The following is a 23698-nucleotide window of genomic DNA, read 5'->3' on the forward strand; positions in this document are numbered from 1 at the left end:
AAGTTTTATCAGAAAGGCTTAATCCTCTCTCTACTAGTGAATAAACAATACTTATTTTTTGTGAAATAGCAGAATGTGTTGAAAAATTCAGATATACTTTGGTATAACTAGATTTTTTATGCTAGTTAGTCCTAAGTTTATCTAGGTTATCCCAATTAATAGATGTATCTAAAAAAATTAAAGATCTATTGGTAGATCTTGCTTCTGTGAATTTAATGTGTTTATCAGTACTATGAAAATAACTCAAAGCTCTATCTATTTTATTTATTGGTATACAAGCTATGAAGTCATCAACATACATTTAAAAATGTTTGAAAGTAAAGGGACAGGTATTAATTTTATTAGATCAATCAAGTCTTGCATGCGTATTTCACCTCGTATAGAACTTACTGAACTCCCCGTTGCTGAGATAAGCTTTTGTTTGTAACCTACCTGTTAAAAACGAAACTATTGTTAATCATAAAAAAACTCCTAAGTACCTCTCGGAATTTCGTCAAGGATGAGTTAATTTTAGGTGTAACAATATGCCATCCCCAATTAGTACATCTTTTAGCATCTTTTAAGTAAACAATATTAAAAAAAGAGACAACATAAAAACTAAGAAGTCCAAACCCTGGGAGTATCTCAAACTCAACTATAAATTTTACAGATTCTAAACTATGTTTTATGTTGTAAGACAATACAAGTAAAATAATTTTTAAAAAGATAACTAGAAATTTAGATAAGTTGTCAGAAGGTGAGTTAACAGAGGTAATTATAAGTCTTATTAGTTGACCAGGCTTGTGAACTCTTATTAATCCTTCACATTAAGGGGTAATATATTCATTTTTTAATATTATAAATATTTTTTTACCGTTACCGAACAAGTGAGTTTCATGAAGTCTGCTTGTAGGGAGGTCAGTCTTAGTTTAAATTTAGCTATGGATTATTACTATATATTTAATACAATTTTGTGTCACTGAGGCTCAACTCTACTTTCTTCACATGGTCATTTTATCAATAATTACAAGAGTACTACCCTTTTCTGCTCTGTTAATGACGAAGTTACTGTGATTTGTCATAAACTGTGAGCATTTTTCAAAAATTTGTAAAAAAAATTAAATCATTTATATCTAAATTACATCTGTTAAATCTTTTTTTTTAAGAATTAAGAGCACCTATTTTTAATTTATTGTTATTATCAATACTATTATCAAATTGTAAATTTTGATTTCTTAAACATTCTTGGAACATCAATTTACTTTGTTTACTATTTTGTTTTTATAAAAAATTGAAACTTCTACCTAAGTATAGGATATTGATAACATTTGGAAAAATATCAACACAACATAAGTTGTGTGCCCAGTATAGTTTGATTTTCTTAATTTTGGGAATATGAGAGTCAAAAAACTGTAATATTTCTTGGTTACAAGGAAAATTTTTATATATAGAGAGATGAAGAATGGAAAAACATATGTGATGCAGTATGGCTCAAATTATGAGGGGGTAAAAAAAGTCATGGGTAGGTGAAATCACATGGATTAGAGGGATAGGATTTCAGAGAAGCTATGAAAATTAATGTTTATGAGATGCAGTTCTGTGTGATTGTATTAGAGTAAGTTGTCTTGAGAAAAAAAGACATAAGACGTGAAAGAAGTAAAAATGAGAAACATCCAAGTTATAAATTTCAAAACATTTATTTATATCTTTTTGTACATGAAAATCATTGATTTCACAACTTGGTCCTTACTTCTTTTACAAATATTGTTACACACGTATTTATTAGCTCCAAGGAAACAATTTCAAAATAATGTTGCAAAAATACGTTGTCGGTAGGAGACTGGAACTTTTCTTTTACAGATTCTTTAACTTCACTCGAATTTTTCTTCACAAATTCTTCTGTAACCTAATAATCAATTTTTTAAACTGTATTAGTATTTTTAAACAATAGAATTATTTCCTTGGTTGTTAAATTTTTACATTTATCGACTAATATCGTAACACATTTAATACGATAAAGTCTTTCATCCACACACACGCACACATTTTCAGCTGCGAGTCCACAATATGTTGGTTTCTGCATCACTTCTGTAGTACCATAGGGTTTCTTTTTCTTACACCCATTTTGCTCATTGTCGTCTTGGTAAAAATCTAAAATAATAGAGTTTGTTCCATAATATGTGGTAAACAATGTCTCTAGGACACTAGAATGTATTCGATCCAATACTTCGGTAGTCGTATTATTGAAATAATCCAAGATAACTGCAAAATAATTTTGCATTTTATTCCACATTTTTAAACTAAGATTTAACTCCTTTGTGATTTCATTCCTTGATAAAAGAATCAAAGGTTTGAACACTTGTTTTTTGAAATCGAAGTATAATCCAACAGAGATCTTTTTCGTACGAAATTTGCTTACAGCATATGTCGTAGTTTATACATTAAGGCTAGAATAAGACGTGGGATCAGTGTTTTTGTCTTCATGTGACTAGTAGGAGTTTTCGTTTTTAAGAAATGCATCCCTTTTACGTCTGGAAACAATTGCCGCCGTTGCCATTTTTTAACGTTATAAAAGTTTTTTTGTACTAGTTACAACTTAGTAATAAAATGCCTTATTTACGAATGGTTGGTATGGTGTTAACGTATCAGTCAATCAGCTGCTGATACACCACTGAAATGCAATCAGGTAGTGGAAAAAATGGGACTGTCTGTTTATCAGAGCATACTCTCTCTTTTCCTCCTTTTTCTCTTATCCTCCTTCTATTCTCTGTTACTATTTCACACTTTTCTGTAAAAAAAACCTTATGAAAATCAAGGGACTTGCTTTACTCATTGTTGATGTGATTTTCATACTCCCCCTTCCTTACGTTCTTCCCTTAAGTAGGGTAAAAGAGAAGAACATACAGAGTTTGTGAGAAACTTAAGACTAAAAGGAGAAGTCAGGTACTATAAGGCATTCGTAGGAAAAACAGATTTCCTTAGTCATTGAAAAGAACTAGTGTGTACATCGTAAATCCAATGATTAAAAAATTTTGTGCTGTAGTATTGCAGCGTGTTATGTACGAATTCGTACTTTACTCTGTGATTAAATTAGAATATCCAGTGGATTATATTAATGAGGTGCTATCGAATGCATTAGTGCAAGAATAAAAAATTTTAAAATGTGCTGTGAAAGTTATTTGGAGGATCTTTTTTCTAACAATGAGACAAGTGTATTGTATGTGGTGTGTATGAAAAATAGCGACATTGCTGTGGTTGTGGTAGCCGAAAGTTTACTGCTCAGCTCACGAAACAGTGTATGTTTGAAACTATTATTTAACCACTATGGAAAAATTGGTAAGTAAATTTTAAGACTTCAAATCAAAGTAATTTTTACAACATTGTTTTTTATACAAATTTGTTGTTACCAATCTCAGTGAATATGATAGCCAAGCAAAATAATTTATTTTCCTTGCCGTCACCAATGCTAAACCTTGTGACTTCTACACAGACCATTGGAAATAGAAAAAAGAAACACCGAGGACGATGGTGATTCAATGATAGATCATACGCATAGCACGCATCGAAGATAAAACATCTTTAATTGTTTTAAGAAAACGTGTTTTTGTTAATGGAAAATGCTCTGATCCGTCTGGCAATAAGAAAATTATATAATTTTCAGTAACGATTCAAGTATTAATTCGTAATCTTTTTTTATTTTTCCTAGGTTTATATACCTTGCAGAAAATAAACAAAAAAGTCGATATTTGTCCGTGTCAGCATGTACCAAATTATACTCCAGACTGTAAGTACAACCCTGATTTTGAAAAATTTTTGGAAAAATTGGTATGGTACAGCATGCTTTGTAGTTTATACGAACTAAAAAATAAAAGAAAAATGAATGAGTTTTATACATTGCTAAAATTTGTACAAAGATTAAAATCTAAGAGCAACATATTATTTAATGTAATTATCTTTGGTAAAATGCATAAAGTTGCATGTATTAAATGTCAATCAAATCTGGAATAGGTTTTGCATAAAAAAAATGTCACAAGGAAAAGGTAGAAAGTGAGTGATATCATGATTTTAATAAATTGCTAAACATACACACTTCACATATTATAAATATCATTGGAGACAATGATATTCAGTTGATCAAATTTTGTATATCTAATAGATACCCAAAAGAGTTTTCAGGTTGGTTGATAGAAAGTCGTCCTATTTATAAGCTAACACGACTTCATCGTTTATGGTGTAATTAAAAAATTTGTGTATTGGATAAAAAAAATATAAAAAGTATTTTTTCAAAGCAAGAAAAATCATAAGCAACAGAAAATTGTAAATAAAACATTTAAACTTTATTTATAATCTTTAAATACAAAATAAATATGAATGTTGACATAAAATTCATGTATTTAATAAATGGTGAAACTCAAATAAGTACAAAAACTTCAATTTCTTGCTTAAATAATTTTTATAGTCTTATTTATATAATTTTAAATTATATTTTATGAACTTTTCCTTAAAGAAAAAAGCGAGGACGAAGATGATGATGTTAGTGATGATGAAACAGAGACACAATGAGTAAAACTAACAGACTAGGCCAAGTAGGGTAATGAAATCTAATAAAATCAACTCATGCAATACCAAATGCACATAGCATGGTATGTAAATTAATGGTTAATCCATTTATTTTATAACTGGTAAGAAAAATGTAACAACTATTAAAAATTAATCTTTCATTGACAAAAAAAACCCTTAAACTTCTATTTTTAGCTACTCGCCAAAACAGCATACATGCGAGATTGGTTCAATGAAAACTAATGCATAAACCATCAAATAACGTTGTTATGGATTTGTTTACAAAAGAAGGTCATCATAAAAATGTGAGTGCTATGTTTGTAACTAAAAATATTTTTCGGAAAATTTACTTATTCGCGTGATATAAATTGCAACGCTTCGTATATTGTTTTGTTTAAAAATCCTCGTAATTGCGCTCAAATACAACACTTGGCAAGACAAATTTTTCCTAAAAATTTTGTACAAGAAGCCTATAAGGATGCAACGATAAAGGGACATGGGCATTGAATAATCGATTGTAAGCAAGATACACTAGACAAATATAGAATTGGTACGTTAATATTTTCTGATGATGAGTATCAGTATGTATATTTACCAACATATGTATACAGTAGCTATACTTACATCGACAAAGGTAAAAAAAAAAAATTTTCTTTAAATACTGGTCAACAAGTTTGTATTTTCAGTTTTGTTTCAACGATGGAAGCATCTGCATCACAAGGGATGACAGGTCAACACTTTGGTCGCAGAAATAGTCATAAGTCCTTAAACTTCTCAGTTTCTGTAAAAATACGGTTTGAAAAGAAAACATATGAAAATATTGAAAGCTCTTGAGCATTTACGTAAAGATTAGTTTGTCACATTATTAAAAAAAGCCGATAAAAAATTAACGTATTGCGACTACGTTATAAATGTACTTAAAGGTTTTGTTCTTCTAAGAAAATTACGAAAGGTAAAACTTGAAAAATTTGAAAATGTGTTGAGGAAGGTAGTTTCTAAGAGAAAGAAGAAGATAAAGAAGATTCTTGGAAAAGAAGAAAAACAATTATTGTACAACAAGGTAATGGTTCTTTACCTTTTATACTTAAAGTGGTGTTAAGCGCAATATTAACAAGGGCTTTATAAAAAAAATTAAAAGCTATAAAGTGTTATGGAAAATGCACAATAAATGGTTCTAAGTTTGGAAGAACAGCTCGAAAGAATACGCAGTGAAAATGTAAAACCCATCCATGAGACTCTAATACTTTTTTCAACTGCTTCTAGCGATTTTTTGTCGCAACGAATTTTACAATCTACACGAACTGTGAGAAACAACATGAGTCGTTTGAATAATGAAATAAAATAAATTGTTGACTCCAATACATTCAATGACGGACGTACAAAATCTTAAGAATATTTAAGATTCTTACAAAGGTACTTTCAATTTATAGAATTATAAAGAAATCCACACGTATTATCGGAGAAATAGAAGGAAAAATATGATGTGGATGGAAATGGTCAAATGAGTGATGATATAATTCTGAAAACTGTACCTAAAGCATTTTAAAAAAAGTCTGAATTACTTTTAAATTATTTAAAAAAGAATGACCGTTAATTAAGTTAGAATATTAAGGGTGTCATGACCATTTATAGTGAAAAATACAAGGTTCTAATATTGTCACTTAGTAAATGATATGGCAAGATGCAGAAAAACAGCTAAATCTGTGAGCAGAAAAAAAATTTGGTAATATGTTGCACGAAATCCTTACTCCTCGAGAGTTAGTAGAAAATTATAACCTGTGGAAGATTCATAAGGTCAACCAAGTCGACACTTTATTAAAGACCCGTAAAACATTTTTCAACTCGGAAAAGAAGATAAACCGTGACTATGACGATATTACCGATGAATTGTCGAGTAAAGACGGTAGTGAAGCTCATTAATAATTTTTGGAAACTGCTATTAAAGATGAAAATCATTAAAAGTGGCATAACAAGTCCATACAAGATATCTACACCTTTGCAAAAGAGAGGAAAAGTGGGAGGAGGACAGTGGCTTATTTTTTAACAGAATGTGCCATATTGGAAAAACAATACATTATACCTAGTCATGAGGCTGGTTTTACCGGTGCGAGAAACTCAATAAGATTGAGTAAAAATGTTACATCAGATAAAATAAAGGAATGGTTGAAAGAACAAGACGTCTACACATTACACAAAACTATTCGACGTAGTTTTCACGCCTTTTTTACCATGTCAACGCTTTAGATGGCTAATCTCATTCAATTGACATGTATTAAAAATTATATTAGCAGTATGTTGTACATTCTTGTTGTGATAGATAATTCAAGTAAACTTATATGGGCTCAACCATTACGAGATAAAACTTACCATGAAGTTACCATGGCTCTTAAAAAAATTTTCGATAATAAAGACTATCGGTTTCCAAAAACAGTCCAAACAGATCGGGGAAACGAATTTTTAGGGAGCGTGCTCCAACAGTTGTTGAAGCATAATAGAATTGAATTGTGGAGTGTGCGTAACCCTCACGTTAAAGCAACTGTAGTGGTACATTCCATACGAACACTCAAGGAACGTATGTACAGATATTTTATAGATAAAAATATATACTGCTACATCGATGTACAAAAGCAATTACGTTGTCAGAGTCATCAAGCTGAATCAAAGTATAAAGATGGAACGAGTAATTGAATCTATCGACATTTTCTCATCTAGTACGAGATTGCCACGGCAACTCAATTTTGTTATTTAAAACTACGATTTGTAAAAAAATTGTTATACGTAGCAATTAAAAAAAAGTGCCACCTCAGGTTTTGAACCTGAAACTCTCTTCTTGTCGGGAAAGCGCATTACGAATTCCGCCAATGAGATCTCAGCAACAACTCTTCTCAATTGCTACATTTTATACTTTCGATTTTTTAGTCGATGCCTGCTTATATGGTATACAAGAATATTAGAAGTAAGAATATTATAATCGTAGTTCTAACTGAAAAAATGAAACTGTCTTGGCAATTTCGCACAAGATGGGAAAATGTTGATGAATTCAATAGCTCGCATTAATAATAACCCATCGATGAAATTAGATTAATTTCCAATAGTCGTATGTATAAAGTAGGAGACTACGTGCGCATCAGTCGCGAGAAAAAAGTATTCGAAAAAAGTGCCGTAAAATCCTGGAGAAAAGGAATATTGAAAATTGTCTGTGTTTCTAAAAGACAAAATTCATACACATTATTTGCATGATTTGGTAGGTGAAAGTATGGATGGATTTGTTTACCCTAAGGAGCTTAGCTTAGTTGCTAAAGAGCGACTATTAGATGAGGAGGATAAAATTAAAAAAAATAATTTAAATTAAGAAAAAGGGAAGAAACAAGCAATATTTTGTTAGTTGAGTAGATTATCCAGGAAAGTTTAATTCATGGATATTTAAAAGAGACTTGAAAAATGCTTCATAACGATTTTATCAAGTTTCGGACAGTGTACTATTTTAGAAAAGTGTTTTTTTAGAATCACATGTACAGAGAGATCATGGCTTAAGCTCTTTTTTTCACGGAGCTTTTTCGCACAGCTATGCCATACATAATAAAAGGTGTACAGGCTATTAGGAAAGAAACTTTCTGAGCTTGTGTAAGTATAATTGATAACATTGGTCAACGTAATTTTCCATTCAAAGACGCATTGACAAATCGTGCAACCAAATCAGGTATAAACTTGAAACATAAGGCAACGGAAAAGCTTGTAAGATTAATGGAAGGATCTGGATAAAATGCTTTACCATACAAACATCGAGTGCAGTCTCGTAGCAGAGGTGCTACCCATCATATCTCTATGAATCGTGTTACAAAGAAAACATCTCGAGTGACGAAACGTGGACGAAATAAAAATGTTGTTATAAAGAATAAGAGCAGAAGATGAAAAAAGGAGAATAGTATAAAAGTTAAGCGCGTTAACTGTAAAAAAAGTAAAAAAGTTTCAGAAAAAAAAGTCTAAAGTGACCGATATTTTTAGTTAAATATTTATAATGTCTCTCTTACATAGTCACACTTATACGCGTCTCAAGAGTATGTTGGATTTATTTTCTCTTCCTCTTACTCAGACAGTGTTAGAGGCAAGTCGCAGAGTTTCTTATAGGCTTGCATTGTTATTAACCGATTAAATTCTAATAGAGTTTGTCATCAACTCTAAAAATGAAGATTATTTAGACCTTGTTTACACAATGCTAAAAATTAATGTAAAATTAATACCTTACGACAAGGATACAGATCCGTCTGTGGCTCCAGTAAACAATTTCTGACACTATATATTTCATCCAATTGACGTATACTTCAATCAAAAACTAGTAACTCCTTCTAATAATGCTTACTTGTACAAAGCACACATTGAAACACTATTAAGTGACATATATATGCAGCAAGAACTTCTCACTTGTCCACGAGTGTTTGGGAAATCGATGTAGCTGGTGAGATGGATGAACCACCTGGATCAGAGTAAACTATATACCTCGCAAAACGTCAAGAGATATGAAGAATGGTATGACAGTGGACTTGATAGGTCATTTGCATTGTGATGTGTTTAATCAAGACAAACTTTTATTAAATGGTGTCGAAGTTTGTCTACGTTTGGTTCGTTCGAAGGATGCATTTTGTTTGATGTATGCATCTACAAGGAATTATTCAGTCAGTATTACCGAAGCAACACTTTATGTTCGACGAGTAAAAGTAAGCCCCACAGTTTTGATTGCACATGCAAAGACTTTAGCAATCACTACTGCAAAATATCCAATCACCCGAGTGGAAGTTAAATTTTTTACTACGCTCAGTGGTATTATAGGCGACTGTTTGGAAAATGTTATTCTTAGTCAGTTACCAAAAAAAATTTTACTAGGATTTGTTAAAAACAAAGCTTTCAACGGCGATATAAAACTTAATTCCTTAAATTTTTAAAATTACTCTATTAATTTTTTGTCATTATATGTTAATGGGGTATAAATTTTAAGCAAACTATTACAACCTATTTTTACAGGAAGTGGATCTATGCACGTTGAAGCTTATCATACGTTATTTTCTATCTCTGGAATACATTACATGAACAAAAAAAGCAGCATACACACAAAATATTACCTAAAAGAGTATTGCCTTTTTGTGTTTGATCTTACACCAGATTTGTCTACGCACTTTGCAGGTCATTGGAATTGAGTATAAAATGGTTCCATCAGAATAGAAGTACATTTTGAGATGCCTTTGACAAAAACGATAAATTGCGTTCTTTACTCAGAGTTTGACAACGTGTTAGAAATAGACTCAAATCGTCAATTAGTTGTGGATTTCAACGCCAAAAAAAAATTTTACTCTCTTTCTATTACCTCCATTATACCACTATTACCACTACCACTACTTAGGTGCTGTTATAAGTCTTTTTTTTTCATTCCGTAGTCTTCAGTCTTATGTTTAACGATCAGTATGCTGCGGACCACTTAAGATAGTAGACGTGTCTGCGCCCAAGAAACCATGAAAAAGTTAGTTTCATCGTAGACATTCAAGCACTTTACGAAAAAAATAGTGATTTTTCACTAAAAATAATCGCAGTGTTGGGTGTCGACTGTAAATTTAGTTAACATTGGATTATAAAATCACCCTACAACACTACGGAACTGACGTCAGGACTTTTAGCTACGAATAGTTATTTTACGTAATATTTTTACAGACTCGCGTGGTTTGACGGTAAATCTAATATCGAGGATGTATATAGCGCTCTACGTGACATAGCAAGAGGTGCTTTTCACATTTACATTTGAGGTAATCAAAAGCAAATATTACTTGAGAAATATTTAGGACGTTTAATAATAAATCTTGAAGAGTACTCCTGTCTATCTTTTAAAAATCTTTTTCTCAAAAATGATTGCTTTTGCTGATATCATGGTTCGAAAAAGGAATCTTTCAGCTGTGGTCTAGCTTGTGTTTATAAGTTATGAACCTGGAAAAACAAGACAGTGCATTTTACAGAAGTTATACCCTCTTCTACCTCACCAGATAATGTTTTAGATTTAAAAAAAAAAAAAAAAAAAAAAAAAAAAAACTAAAGAGCTGATAATAACACCTGCGCAGTTAAACCAATCGTTATTGTCTTCTGCTGCTGCTACACAAGAAGTCAGGGACCTCATGAAAAGCATTAACCATTGGAAATCTAGAAAAAGTGGAGACTCTACTGCATTTGTGTACGCCGAAATAAGGAAAGAAGAACTTACTACAAATACAAAAAGCACTCTGGCATGTTCCGACACTGACAGTCAGGGTATTTACAGCAAAAAAGCTAGAATGTTACTTTAATCAATTTTAAAAGATGCATCTCTGGATTAAAGTACATCACAAGCACAACTACACATCTCGCGTTCTACTTATCACTAAAACTATGAGACATAAGCAACTAGAAAAGAGGCGCATTATACCCTCAACATTTAAGTCTAGAAATATTTTACTTCAATTAATTTTAAAATGTACATTTCTGCGTTGAAATACATCACAAAAAAAAGCTAGGCATCATGCGTTCTACTTATCACTTATATTGTATGAAACTATAACCTCTTAGATTATTAACACTGTTTATCAGTGACAACTTTGCCTATACTCATTAATATTATATCACCATACATTTGATATTATAAATAGTAATCTTAAGTGGTTACATTGTACTAGCATTTGTATCACTTTATTTGTGGCTAGTAATGAGCCATTCATATTCCCCTCACCCACATCCAAGACTCCATCCAATTTTAAAAACCACACCATTTTTCGAAGGCCCTAAAATTCCCCAGCTAGGAATCCCTCTGCTTCCCCTCCACTGCCCCTCCTCCAACAGTACGACCAAACACTCGCCCCGGGCCCCAACCACCGGTGCCAGACGGTGACGTCAGAGGTGTCTGGAAATTACTCACCCTTACTACTGCAGTGTACAAATTCAGTTTTCAGGTGCCATAAGAATGTTCCATAAGTGCTGTATGGTTAGATTCCACGATATTTGAAGAGGTATGAGTAAAGGGGGGCGCGAAATAAAAACGAGGATTTTAAAGTAAGACAAAAAGTTTATTTAATTAGACTGCTGACCGACGTAAAACACAACTGACTTGATACAGTTTACAGACTTACTACTGACAAAACGGACAAAGACAATAAAGAGAGCTGACGAGAGATGTAGAAGGCACGGTCGCTTACACTGTACTGACTACAGGGCCCACAAGTATCACCTTGCCTGTGGCGCTGTCTTACACACTATATATACTGCCTATTTAAAAGTCGTACATGCCAAAAATATTGATACAGCTTGTTATTTGCTCCAAGATTGTAATTTAGTTCATTTAATTCTTGTCATTTTTGTTGAACAGCACTTTTAAAGTATTCGTTGGTATTACACATTAGGATGTGAATAGCTTCTATTTTACCGCCTGGAAATCTTCTGCATCTTTTAATTTTCCCCTTAAGATTTCGTGTACATATTACGTGTTGTAACTAAAAAAAATCAATTATATGCTAGAACAGTCTTGTTCTTGCTGTTAAGATGATATTCTACATCGGTGTCAGTGTAACTAAGCCATACCATAGATGAGTGCCTAGAACGACTCCTGCCCAGAGTGTCTCACAAAACTTTGTCCATTGTGGGTAATTGGATTCATGTCAAGATAATCAGTTAATTTTGCAAAACACCTAGAGTGTAACTCTTAGCTAAAAAGATTAAAAAATAATAAGAAAAAAGTATGGTAGTTTCAGTTTTTATAGGATTTCTCACTTTGTTCGTAAGTTTTTTTTTTTTTTGTTCTGGAAACAGTCTCCAGCTTGATGGTTTGAAAAACTTGAGGTCTATACTTTAAACAATCAAAACTTTTAAAATGCTTCTGTATATATTTAAAGCTATTTCCATTTCCTAGAGACATTTTTGGTGAATTTGGAAAGCTGAGGTAAAAATAATCGTGGAAACTATATATGTTATTCTTATCAAGTCAATAGATTATCTTTGCAAATGTTTACGTAACAGACCATTTTTTTCTGCTTCTATAGCACAGAATTATTTTACATCACTATATATGAATTATATACTGTAACGTAATTTTATGGGAGAAATTTTAGAGACATCATAAATTTTCTTCGTCTTTCTCACTGCAAAGCTTGCATTAATCTCTAAGGTGTGTGTTGGACTTTTATATGTACAGTAAAAATCTGGGCTCACGTTGCTCATTACTGTATAGCTGATGCTGGCTTTCTCTGATTTTATTGTTATCTTTTCAAACGCTTCTTTAGCCAATATTACATAACATATGATAAGGACGGAGAGCCATAATATGATGCCTATTCAGAAAACTATTGCTGTGATGATTTTTATTGAAATTTGTGAGTCAACTAAGAGGTACACTTGCTATTGGGGTGAGTGCACACAAGTGTTGCAGAATATTTTTTTTTTAGAAATTCTTTTGAGCGCATGGAGTGGGATAGTGATTCTGAAGTTCATGTATCGGTTAGTCTTGAAATCAAAGCATTTTTCTGCGTCTCCTCATCGTAAAGTGTACATGATTAGAGAAAAATTATGTCAATACAAAGACATTAACCTTATTTTAATAGTATTATAAAAAGATATTACTGGATATTATCTACTAGTGATAAGTTATCTACTGGGAGTAATATGCGAGCCACAATAGCGCTGTTAGGCCTCGTTGTTTTTTTGGTACATAAGGTATAACTATACTTGAATAGGTCAAACTCTATTTGAAGGAGTAAAAATATTTATTGTATAATGATTCTGCTATCAGTTATACTTACGCCAAGCGCTCAGATAATGTTGGACGATACGAGCTCTACGTTGGAAGCGCAATAGCTCAATGTTGGGTGCTCTCAGCTTCCAACAACAAATTCAGAAGGTTCTACTAGTTTGATTACCGTGTGGCTTAGTATTTAAGCTAAATATATAAGTTCCATGCTGGACATCATAGTTATATTGAACAAAATAAGTAATAGTTATCGAGTACTCGTAAATATGTAATTGTATAACTAGTAGAAAGAGGGTGCTTGGGTATCCAAGTATGAACAAATAGTTATATGAAATCATATCGGAAACAATAAAATTATGAGTATTAAAATACCTTCTATGAGACAATTTTAAGTACAGAGGTAGTACAATTATCGTAGGAATAATGATACTTACGTTGATTGAGTATGGTTTCAATTCATATTTTAATATTCAATAAATTAACAATTGTAAACAGTATAATACAGCACAATATAATACAAACAATAAATAGGCTGGCCAGTAAAAGAATATGCCCCTTCATTGAATCGGAACAACTTTCTTCTATTTACGCTCATTACATATCTAACGTTATGTTCACATCTGTCACATATACTCACACACTTACTTCTAGTTCATATTTAATATCTAAAATATAATTGTGCATTCAAAGTTATGAAAAACCATCCTGCAGTACCACTTTCTTCAATAGGATAGTATTACATGCTAGCAAATATTCCTTCAAGACATCTATCACATATAGATTTTTTGGATAGGTATCATTTACATCAAACATATATTCAAAATAGCATGAAAAATAACCCACAAAAAGTTGCAGCTTCCTTTGACTGTACCCTTTTGTATATGTTCAATTTTAAAAAATAGCAATTTCGCATGTACCCATATGGAAAAAACACGGATAATGGCATTCATACGATTTACAGAAATCTACTAATTTTTCTGTAAGAAGATTTTAGATAATCCAACATTCAGATAAACCAATTTAATTTTAAAATAAATCCACAAGTTGGTTTTAAAATTAATTAAGAAAGAGCAGATCACGTATGGGTAAAAGTATGTATGTAAGTACATCTACAAGAAAAAAATAATTGCCAGCGTTGCTACATATATTAGCGCTTCTCTCAACTTTCTGAACTCTTGCCCTGCTAACTGTAATAAGCATTCTTTAGCTAAAAAATTAACCTTAATTATGAATAAAAAAATTACAAAAAAACCAAATGCAATAAGAATCAATAATTGTATTTATACAGTACAAAAAATTTTTCTATTGGTTTTCAAAAGTTGTAAAAAAATATGAAAAATTAAATAAACAGTTATTTATTTATCGCAAAGATAATAAATTAATACTCAGAACATAAGTACGTATGAGTACACAGCAAAGCTGCTCTACTAAGATATACTAATTTGTAAGTTTCCGAAAAAACGTTTAACTCAAAAAATTACTATATTAAATTAATTAGTCATTAATCAAATTAACAATGAACTTTTAAAAATAAATATACAGTAAATAACAATTTCCATTAAATGTAAGTTACGAACTACAAGATAGCATGCAGTTATCGAATTTTCTATGTAAAGACAGCTCATAGCAGACTATTCTTTATAGTTAAAAAAAAAAAAACTTAACAAAATTTAAAGTAAATGAAGGGGCAGTAACTTGCAAAATCCACTTCCGTCATAGCTTTTCTCAAGCTCACCAATACAAAATCATTGATTTAATTTTACGCATATCGCATCTATATAAATTAAAGTTTAATTACAAGTAATCATGTTATTAGCAGAGATTAGTAGAGAAATTACTGACTGCAATGCTACGGCGCGAGTTCACTTTTGGCCAATATTTTGAGCGCCCTGTCGCACAGTGGTCTCAAAAGCTGGAAAAATGGTCAAAATTCGTGCTTTCCCTAGATTTTAACTCAAAAAAATTGGTTTTGGGCTCATTTTGTTTGAAAGAAGATTCTCTATCAGGATCCGTTTCCCTCGGATGTGTAACGACTTTGTATATATATGTTTTTTAGCTATATATAAAGCAATTTTTGATAATCAAAATACTCTGGGCACATGATAGGTTGTTAAAGATTACTGATTCGTACAAAATTTTGTATACAGGGCTTTTAGGAGTCACTGATCATGAATCTGAGGTCGGATTGGTCAATTTCAAGATGGGGGATCCAAGATGGCGGACGAAATTTTCAAAAATCAACTGAATCGTACCAAACTTGGTATACGGGGATTTTTGGGGTCGCTGATTACGAATCCAAAGTTAAATTTTCCAAAGTACAAATAGCGGATCCAAAATGGCTTAAAAAATTTTTGAAATTAATGAATATACATTTTAAAAAATACTATCGTATACTACACGAAAGTGTTAAAAAAAAAATTTTCCTTGCTATTTTTGGAATAAAATTGCCATTTTCGAAAAGAATTTTTAAATTTTTAAGATTCTTAAAGCTTGATACTATCGCATATTTTGGTCTAAAAAGCATGAAAAATGCTCAGAATTCGTAGTTCCCCTGGATTTTGACTCATAAAAATTGATTTTAAGCTTATATTGTTCGTCAGATAATTTCCTACAAGAATCCGTTTCCCTTGACTTAATCGCAGAAGTATATATATGTATATGTATATACTATATATGTTGCTTCATATTTCTGTGAAATACCGAATTTTGTTTTTTTTTTTTAATATCAGAGATTAAACACTATAACGTAGTAGGATATTGACTGTTCATGCTGTTTATTATTTGAAAAATGTACCTATATCAATTTTATAATTTATATGTGCATGTATATATATATATATATATATATATATATATATATATATATATATATATATATATATACATATACATATAAGCTGGTGTGTCTTATAATAAATGCAAAAATTCAAAAACACCTAATTGTGAATAACAAATTTTATCATTTGCCTCGAACGCAACTCTGCATCAGCACCACCAAACGGGAGAGTCAAGAACGTTTGAGCTGGACGATCATACTATTATTAGACCTATATATTTAGAACGATATATATACATTGTTACATATATATGTTGTTCTGAATGTAAAGGTATAAAAATAGTGTGGTCGTCCAGGCCAAACGTTCTTGGCTCTCCCGTTTGGTGGCGCTGATCCGGAATTGCACTCGAGGCCAATTGGGCACACATTATCTGAAGAACTATATTCTTATGTGTTCGTAGACGTATATGTATTTGTACCAATAGGTTTAGCAAGGTTAAGCCTCATCGTCTTATTTTCTTCAACTTATGATTGAAGAAACGTATAGAGTATAAAAATTGGGATATTATTCTCTTATGCTCATCATAATTATTTCAAGGTAAAATCTAAATCATGTATATGTGTGTTTATATTTGCATAGTTGTATATATATATACATATATACATGTACAAGCATTTGTAAATAGTTTTACGGCAGTAGATTTCCTACTTTTTAATGCTATTTGCTGTTTACAAAAGCAACTATTGTTTTTTAATAATGTATACGTGTGTATATATTTGTATATATACATAGATATATGTATACGTATGAGTAGGTGTGTCTTGCAATAGCTGACAAAATTTTAAAACACATAAAAAGTAAAGTTCTTATGGGGTTATAGAGTTTTTGTTGATAGAACGCATGATATTTGATTAATCCACATAACTGGCCCAGAACTACAAAGTTTCATAAGTTTTTGCTCGTTAACAATACAATTTTAGGGTTACAAGGCTAAAGGGTCAAGAGATTATTGTGCTGTTAGGTGGGCAAGATACAAGATTTTAAAGTATTGGGTGTCTGAGTGGAATGGTTCTGGAACAAGGTAAATTTTAATGTTTTTGGACGATTTTTGAGGTTATGAAAATCATGTTGAGTTGGGATCAAATAGAGGTCAGATTCGGATTCAGCAACCCCAAAAACCTCTAGTAGGTGTAGTGTTATCCGATTTAGATTAATATTTTTTTTTAATTTTAACGTTTTTTACCCGAATTTTGAGGTTATGAGAAATCTTGCCATAATGGGATGAAATAGAGGTTGGTTTTGGATTCAAATACCCCGAAAACCTATTACTCTTATATCTAGTCAATTTAAATGTACGGATATATTTACTTACATTCTAACGTTATAAGAAACTTCTAATTTACTTTATTAGCGTGGTGTCACTTTCAGTTTATGGTTGTTGATGAAAGAAAACATTTTTTTTACTTAACTCATTGTTTAACATTCTCTATCTGTCTACATTCCTTCTTCGTGTAATACTTATGAAACAAATAAAAATTTTTAAACATTGAGTAAAGTAAAAAAAATGTTTTCTCTTATAAACAACCATACACTGGAACTGACACCACGCTAGTAATTTTAAAAAGTATTTTATGTTTCTTATGTACATGGGAGAGTTATGCATGTGATGAATACTTATCCTGATAGTAGATACAGCCAAAATATGCTTTAACTGAAATAATTAGCGACTATAATTAAATTACGAGTGTTTTAAGTGTAACTGATAAGGATATTTTGACAAAATTGCATCATAGCAAGGGTTTGTCATGGGAAGAACGAGAAACTTGTAGCGTCAACTATTTGATAAAAAAGTGGGCCCTTATTAACAGTGTTTTTTCTTGCGACAAGAGCTGGAGAATGAGCTACGCCATAAGTTTTATAACAACTGACAAAAGAGATTGGATAAGTTGCCAAAAAATAAAAAAACCGGTTTTGATGTACAACATAGATACAAGAATGCTCATGGACTGTTTACTTTCAATGAAGATAGTCACAGAGAAAAAAGTGCACGTCCACGAACACGTAAGAATTCAATAAAATTTACTAAGATTTTTAGAGAAACGTATGTCGTTAAAATAACACATACAGCCCATTAAAAAAGTGATATGTACTTGCGATTTTTTAATAACAGAGCTGTCGTTTTTTGCTGTATATATTACTAAAGGCCTCTATATTTACATCTCCGAATCTATCGAGCAGCAAAAATAATTTATAATCAATTATTTCGTCTACATGCGAAAATTTTTCGGATCGATTAATATTGCACTGTATATGAATGTATGCATTTACACTGTGTATTAATTCGTTATTGGGGCAGTTGTTTCCTACATCATTGAAATCCAAAAAGCAACGAAACTTTTAGGAATGCCAATACAATCATCGGAGAACACATGTGCGAAATTCCCGATCGATTTATTACATTAGTTCGTCATTTTTTTACCATCTACTTTTAAATTAATAATAATAAAAAAAATGCTGTTCAATTTTATAAGAAAGTGTTAACTGTTACATTCTTTTTATTTACACAATCGGTTTACGGACACAGTCAAACAGTCCCCTGCTCAGATCTTTCCCTGGTATTATTTTTGACTTCACCTTTATTTATAATCTATACATGCGCTTGACCTATATATGAGGAACAACTGCCGTCACAGTTTTTTTGCTGCAACGGTAAAATATACGTTAATTTTCAAGTAATAATTTCTTGTCCACATATCACGTAATGCTGCAAAAATAAACTTATATATCGATTTGTTACACTCCTTGCCATTGTAACATCGGTGTATCCACTTTAATTTTTTTTTTTTTCCCTTTCTCTAAAACTTTCCGTGCCGATTTTATAACACTAAGCGCAGGGGCCAATGTGCGTCTGCAAAGAGGTGAATCACCTACAAGATTGCTCCTAGCTAAGGTACTACGCCCATGCATGACTTACATACATGCACGCTGACCCATGCTGACCGGAAAAAAAAATCAAATGAAATACTTTTCAAAACGTAAAAGAAAAAAATAGCTTTGAAGAACTAACAGATGCTAAATTAATGGAAAACAGCTGCGCTAAAGTTTAATATTAGATATAAGTTTATATAGATTGAGTTTAGAAGACACGATGTTAAAAACTAGGATAACTTAGAGTTAAGACCCATAGACTAAGCGAGAATATTAGCAAATGCTAGAATTATTACATATGGCTGATACAACCTGTACACGCTACACCATTAGCCAGCAACAATATGACATAGACCTACGAAAGCAATCTTATTGACTTTCAAAGAATTATCCGATTTTTACCATTCATGTTCGCAGGCTCATGGTTTACTGTACAACCCTTTTGTATCATGTTAACAATTTCATAAACATACTGCAATAGCCTAAATTGTAATCTTGTTAAACACTGTCACTGTTTCAAATGTAAAGGAAAATGGGAAAGTCATGGCACTTCCCCCTTTTTCCTGACACAGAGATGTTGAGAGAGAGAGTCCGCACTCTTGACCCCAACACGGGTAACGGAATTTCCCACCCCCCAGGGCACCCTGAGCCGACTTCCTCTCCTACGACAAGCAGAGGAAACCATAGTCGACCAAATGCTACTAACATTTTGTAATACATTTACAACTAACAATGAACGGAAACTATCGGTAAATCTAAGTAAGTTAACAATATAATAGTTCGCGACGAGCACCTGCACTACTGTTTCTATAGATGTACGTGTTTTAACCACAGAAACCACTATTGTTAATTAATCATTTATAATTATTTATTAGTCCGATCAATGCTCACGTGTACAGGTGTAACCAGCGGAAAATATAGCAATTATAATAGTTATTAATATCTAAAATTAACTTCTACTAAGACTATTATTAATACTACGAAATACTGAACATTTATTCAATCAAACCTGAATATTAAGCGATTTTCACCGCTCTTTTTGCATTGGGCTAGATTGAATAGGCGAACAACGGTTACTATTCGTTAATAACGATAATACCACATCTTAACATTAATATTATGTTAGGATCAAATCTTGTAACTTTTGATGTAAAAGAGAAAGGAAGGGCATGAGTAAATGAGTCACCTTTCCTTCTCTTGACGCATAGACGAGGACAAGCCGGATGTGGGATGCTCCAATTTCTGAGTGGCTAAACTAGAGCAGCTCTACCCAATTAGATTTTCGGCTATTGTCTTCTCTTCAAAATTTTCCCCTGGCAAGTTTTCCTGCGTTTTTCAAGCCTGCGCGTGACCGAGGTCCTCTTCTCGCAATAAAAAGGCCTGGAGGCCCAGAGGAAGATCAGTTCGGCACACGACATTCAACGATACCCTTCCAAGTAGACTAAGTAGTGAGAGTCCGTCTCTGCTGCAACCTAGTCTACTACGAAGCGAGGACACAGTCGAATTTCGTTTGTCACCCTCGAACGATCAACTGGTAACCAGAGTCCACCTCTACTGCCACTTGATCTTCTTCGAGCGCGGTTTCCGTTCTACGCTGGCTCAACGCCTGTACCGAGTTTTTCTTTTTAAATAAACGTAAGTGGCAAGTTATCAAATTTCTAAATTTTCTTTCTTACTATCAAGTGTTTTTTTGCGCGATTGCCATTACTCACTATAATATTAGTACCCGTGGATCACCGGGAAAAATCAAGTGTTTTTGCGCGAACGCCATTACTCGCCATAGTATTGGTACCCACGGATCACCGGGAAATATAAAGTGTTTTTGCGCGAACGCCATTACTCGCTATAATATTAGTACCCGTGGATCACCGGGAAAAATCAAGTATTTTTGCGCGAATGCCATTACTTGCCATAGTATTGGTACCCGTGGATCACTGGGAAATATCAAGGGTTTTTTTCTTGAACGCCAGTACTCATCATAGTATTGGTACCCATCGGTTACCGGGAATATTAATTTAGCCACGCGTATACTATTGCTCTCCACGGTAGTAATACTATCCGAATAACAAGGACCGATTGGATTAAAGCAAATACTTACAACGATATTAAAGCATCAAAGTCAGATCGCGAGTTAACCCATATCTTCCCCACGTAAAGCTGAGAAATGATACCCTTGTGACGGTGCTGACAGTTTTGAGATCTTGAACGGGATACTCTTCGAAACACCGCTTCCGGTACAATCGGCCAACTTTAAGCGAGCTGTGAGCAAGTACATCGGAATATTGCACAGCAGTCGGTCTTAGTCGCGTGAAAGCAGTCGTAGCATCTTTGCAAGTACCACGTTATTAAGTTGAACTACCCCTTTAGTCCCGCGTCCCACCTACGCGCCCAGTGCGAGTCCCGAGTTAGGTAACGAAAGCTTAGGCTCGAATAGTACGTTGCGCTGACGTAACACTATGTTTTGCTAAGATTTATATATCATATCGATTGTTTTTAAGTGAAAATACAATTTTATTGTTTGATTGATCGTACTAACTATAATTTAAATTTAGAGGCTTATTGCAATAATCATTCAGATTGCTCTATGAATACACGGTCAACTTAAGTGTAAAATGAAGACTACTTGTATCTCTGGCATTGTTTAGTCTAAAAATAAAAAATAATGTATAGATGGTACAGTGGGTCGACCTCGCACTATCTATTCATAATCATCACAGAGAAGCCGTGAAAGAAAAGTTTTGGCTCCTAATGATAGCGTTGACGATGATGAATGCTTTGCACTTGAAAGGGAGGAATTAAAAAAAGGCAATAACTGATCTGGTGCTAAGATTTTCGATAAAATTGTCTATCTAGAAACAGCAGATAACATCTATAGATTAATTAGCAAATCTGAAAGCAGAGCAATAGCACCGAAAGAGGCTATTCTACTGATACCGGATGCAAATTTAACCAAAACAGCGTACTCAAGGGTCTGGCTTTCAGCATTACAAGTTGGACATAATATATACCCATCGTATGAGAAGGTAAACGCGCTACTACGAATAATTCCACTTCAAATACACATGACAACTCATAACAGAAAAATAATTTTATTACTTTCGCAACTTTTCATCAGATTTTTCTTGGAATATATACATTACTTAAAATATTTAAGTAGATTTTACACATAACATTGATACATGGTGAATGTACGAGTAATTTCATGTAAGAAGACACGAGTTTGTCGTAGAAATTTCGCAAAAAAAATACACGTATATGCACATATTGTACATGTACATGTATATAAATTGCATATAGTAAATATAAGCTTCTCAATTGAATATTTGGTGAATTCCATACGCGTATTCCACACGTGTAATTCATATGTACTTAAAATTTATTACTGTTAACATGAAGCAAAATTATTAAAACCCATAGAGTTGGTTTTGTAAATTTTTTCCATACATCTTACACATATACCTTATACGTATAATAAAATAACACACACATATACACATAAAATAGATGTAAATAAGTAATATTCTTAAGTATTTCTTGTCCAAAATAAGTATGAAAAATCATACGTTTATTGAACCTGTTGAAAGGACCACTTTAAGTATAAAACGTACCCATATATTTTCAGTAGAGTTAATTTTTTTCACTGGACAATTATTGTTCATTAATTTATTTTCCTCAGGTTTTACAAGCCCAAAAGAAAGCTTACCCAGAAGACATTAGTATTTCAAAGAGTACATGTGAGGTTACCCTGCAGAGTCTACTAGAACACATAGTGCAGAGGCTATGTAAATTTTTATGAATAAAGTCAAATGATAATGAGGAGCTCGTGTTGCATTCGAAGTATGGATTTGATGGTAGTCATGTGAATGAATACAGACAAAAGACTTAAATGGAGAGTGCAGTCACACAATATCTTTCTTGTGTATCACTTGTGCTGTTAAAGCTCATGCACAAAACAAAGGGTACTGTTTTATGGCAAAATCTAAAACCATCTTCACCTAGATTTTGTCGGCCTATTGTGATTAAATATGCGAAGGAAACTGTTGAGCTGTGTAAGGAAGTCAAACAAAGTATGTTGCAACAATTAAATGAATTCCAAAAAATTTCTAATAATGGATTTTTAGTCACTATAAATATGCTCCTAACTATGGTTTATGGAAAGGTTTGTAATATTTATAAATAAATACAATGATTAAAGGCCTTTCTGAGAAGCAACAATTTTGTATTAGTGTATATGTTACTTGAAAAATGCATATATATTTATATGTATTAAGATGTGTATTTACATTATTAGGGTGATTCCAAATTTAATTTTTTTTTATTGTCTATTTTCAGGTGTGTAGTGCTTTAAACGACTTATCGAGTCAACGGTGTTTTATTTGTAACGAAACAATTTTCCATTTTAAGGTGGTTCTTCACGATGGTGCCGTATCAAAGCGACACGGGACCCTGTGATTTTCTAATTTTCGATTAGCGTATTATTTGCAACATAAAATATGTTGTACTGGCACTTGACTATAATATCATTGCATTTACATACAAATAAACAAGCTCATAAAGTCAGAGTAAGAGTTGTAAAAAAATTTTTTTTTGACGCAAGGTTCTGAAAATGGCATGTACGCTCCTACTCAAGCAGACGTTGCCGCAGTTTACACGGCAGACATTTCGTTTACGATTAAATATCGTATACTATTTCCCTGATTAGCCC

The 23698-nt window shown here is 32.4% G+C and overlaps 1 pseudogene; it reads left to right on the forward strand.

The window, feature by feature from the left end:
- The window catches only part of LOC149374416 (uncharacterized), a 40615-nt pseudogene that overhangs the window by 15332 nt on the left and 1585 nt on the right, over positions 1–23698 (forward strand).

This window comes from Copidosoma floridanum, unplaced genomic scaffold, assembly GCF_036245765.1.
Source record: "Copidosoma floridanum isolate Cflo_tuat_1 unplaced genomic scaffold, Cflo_Japanese_pri ptg000020l, whole genome shotgun sequence".
NCBI classification, from domain to species: domain Eukaryota; kingdom Metazoa; phylum Arthropoda; class Insecta; order Hymenoptera; family Encyrtidae; genus Copidosoma; species Copidosoma floridanum.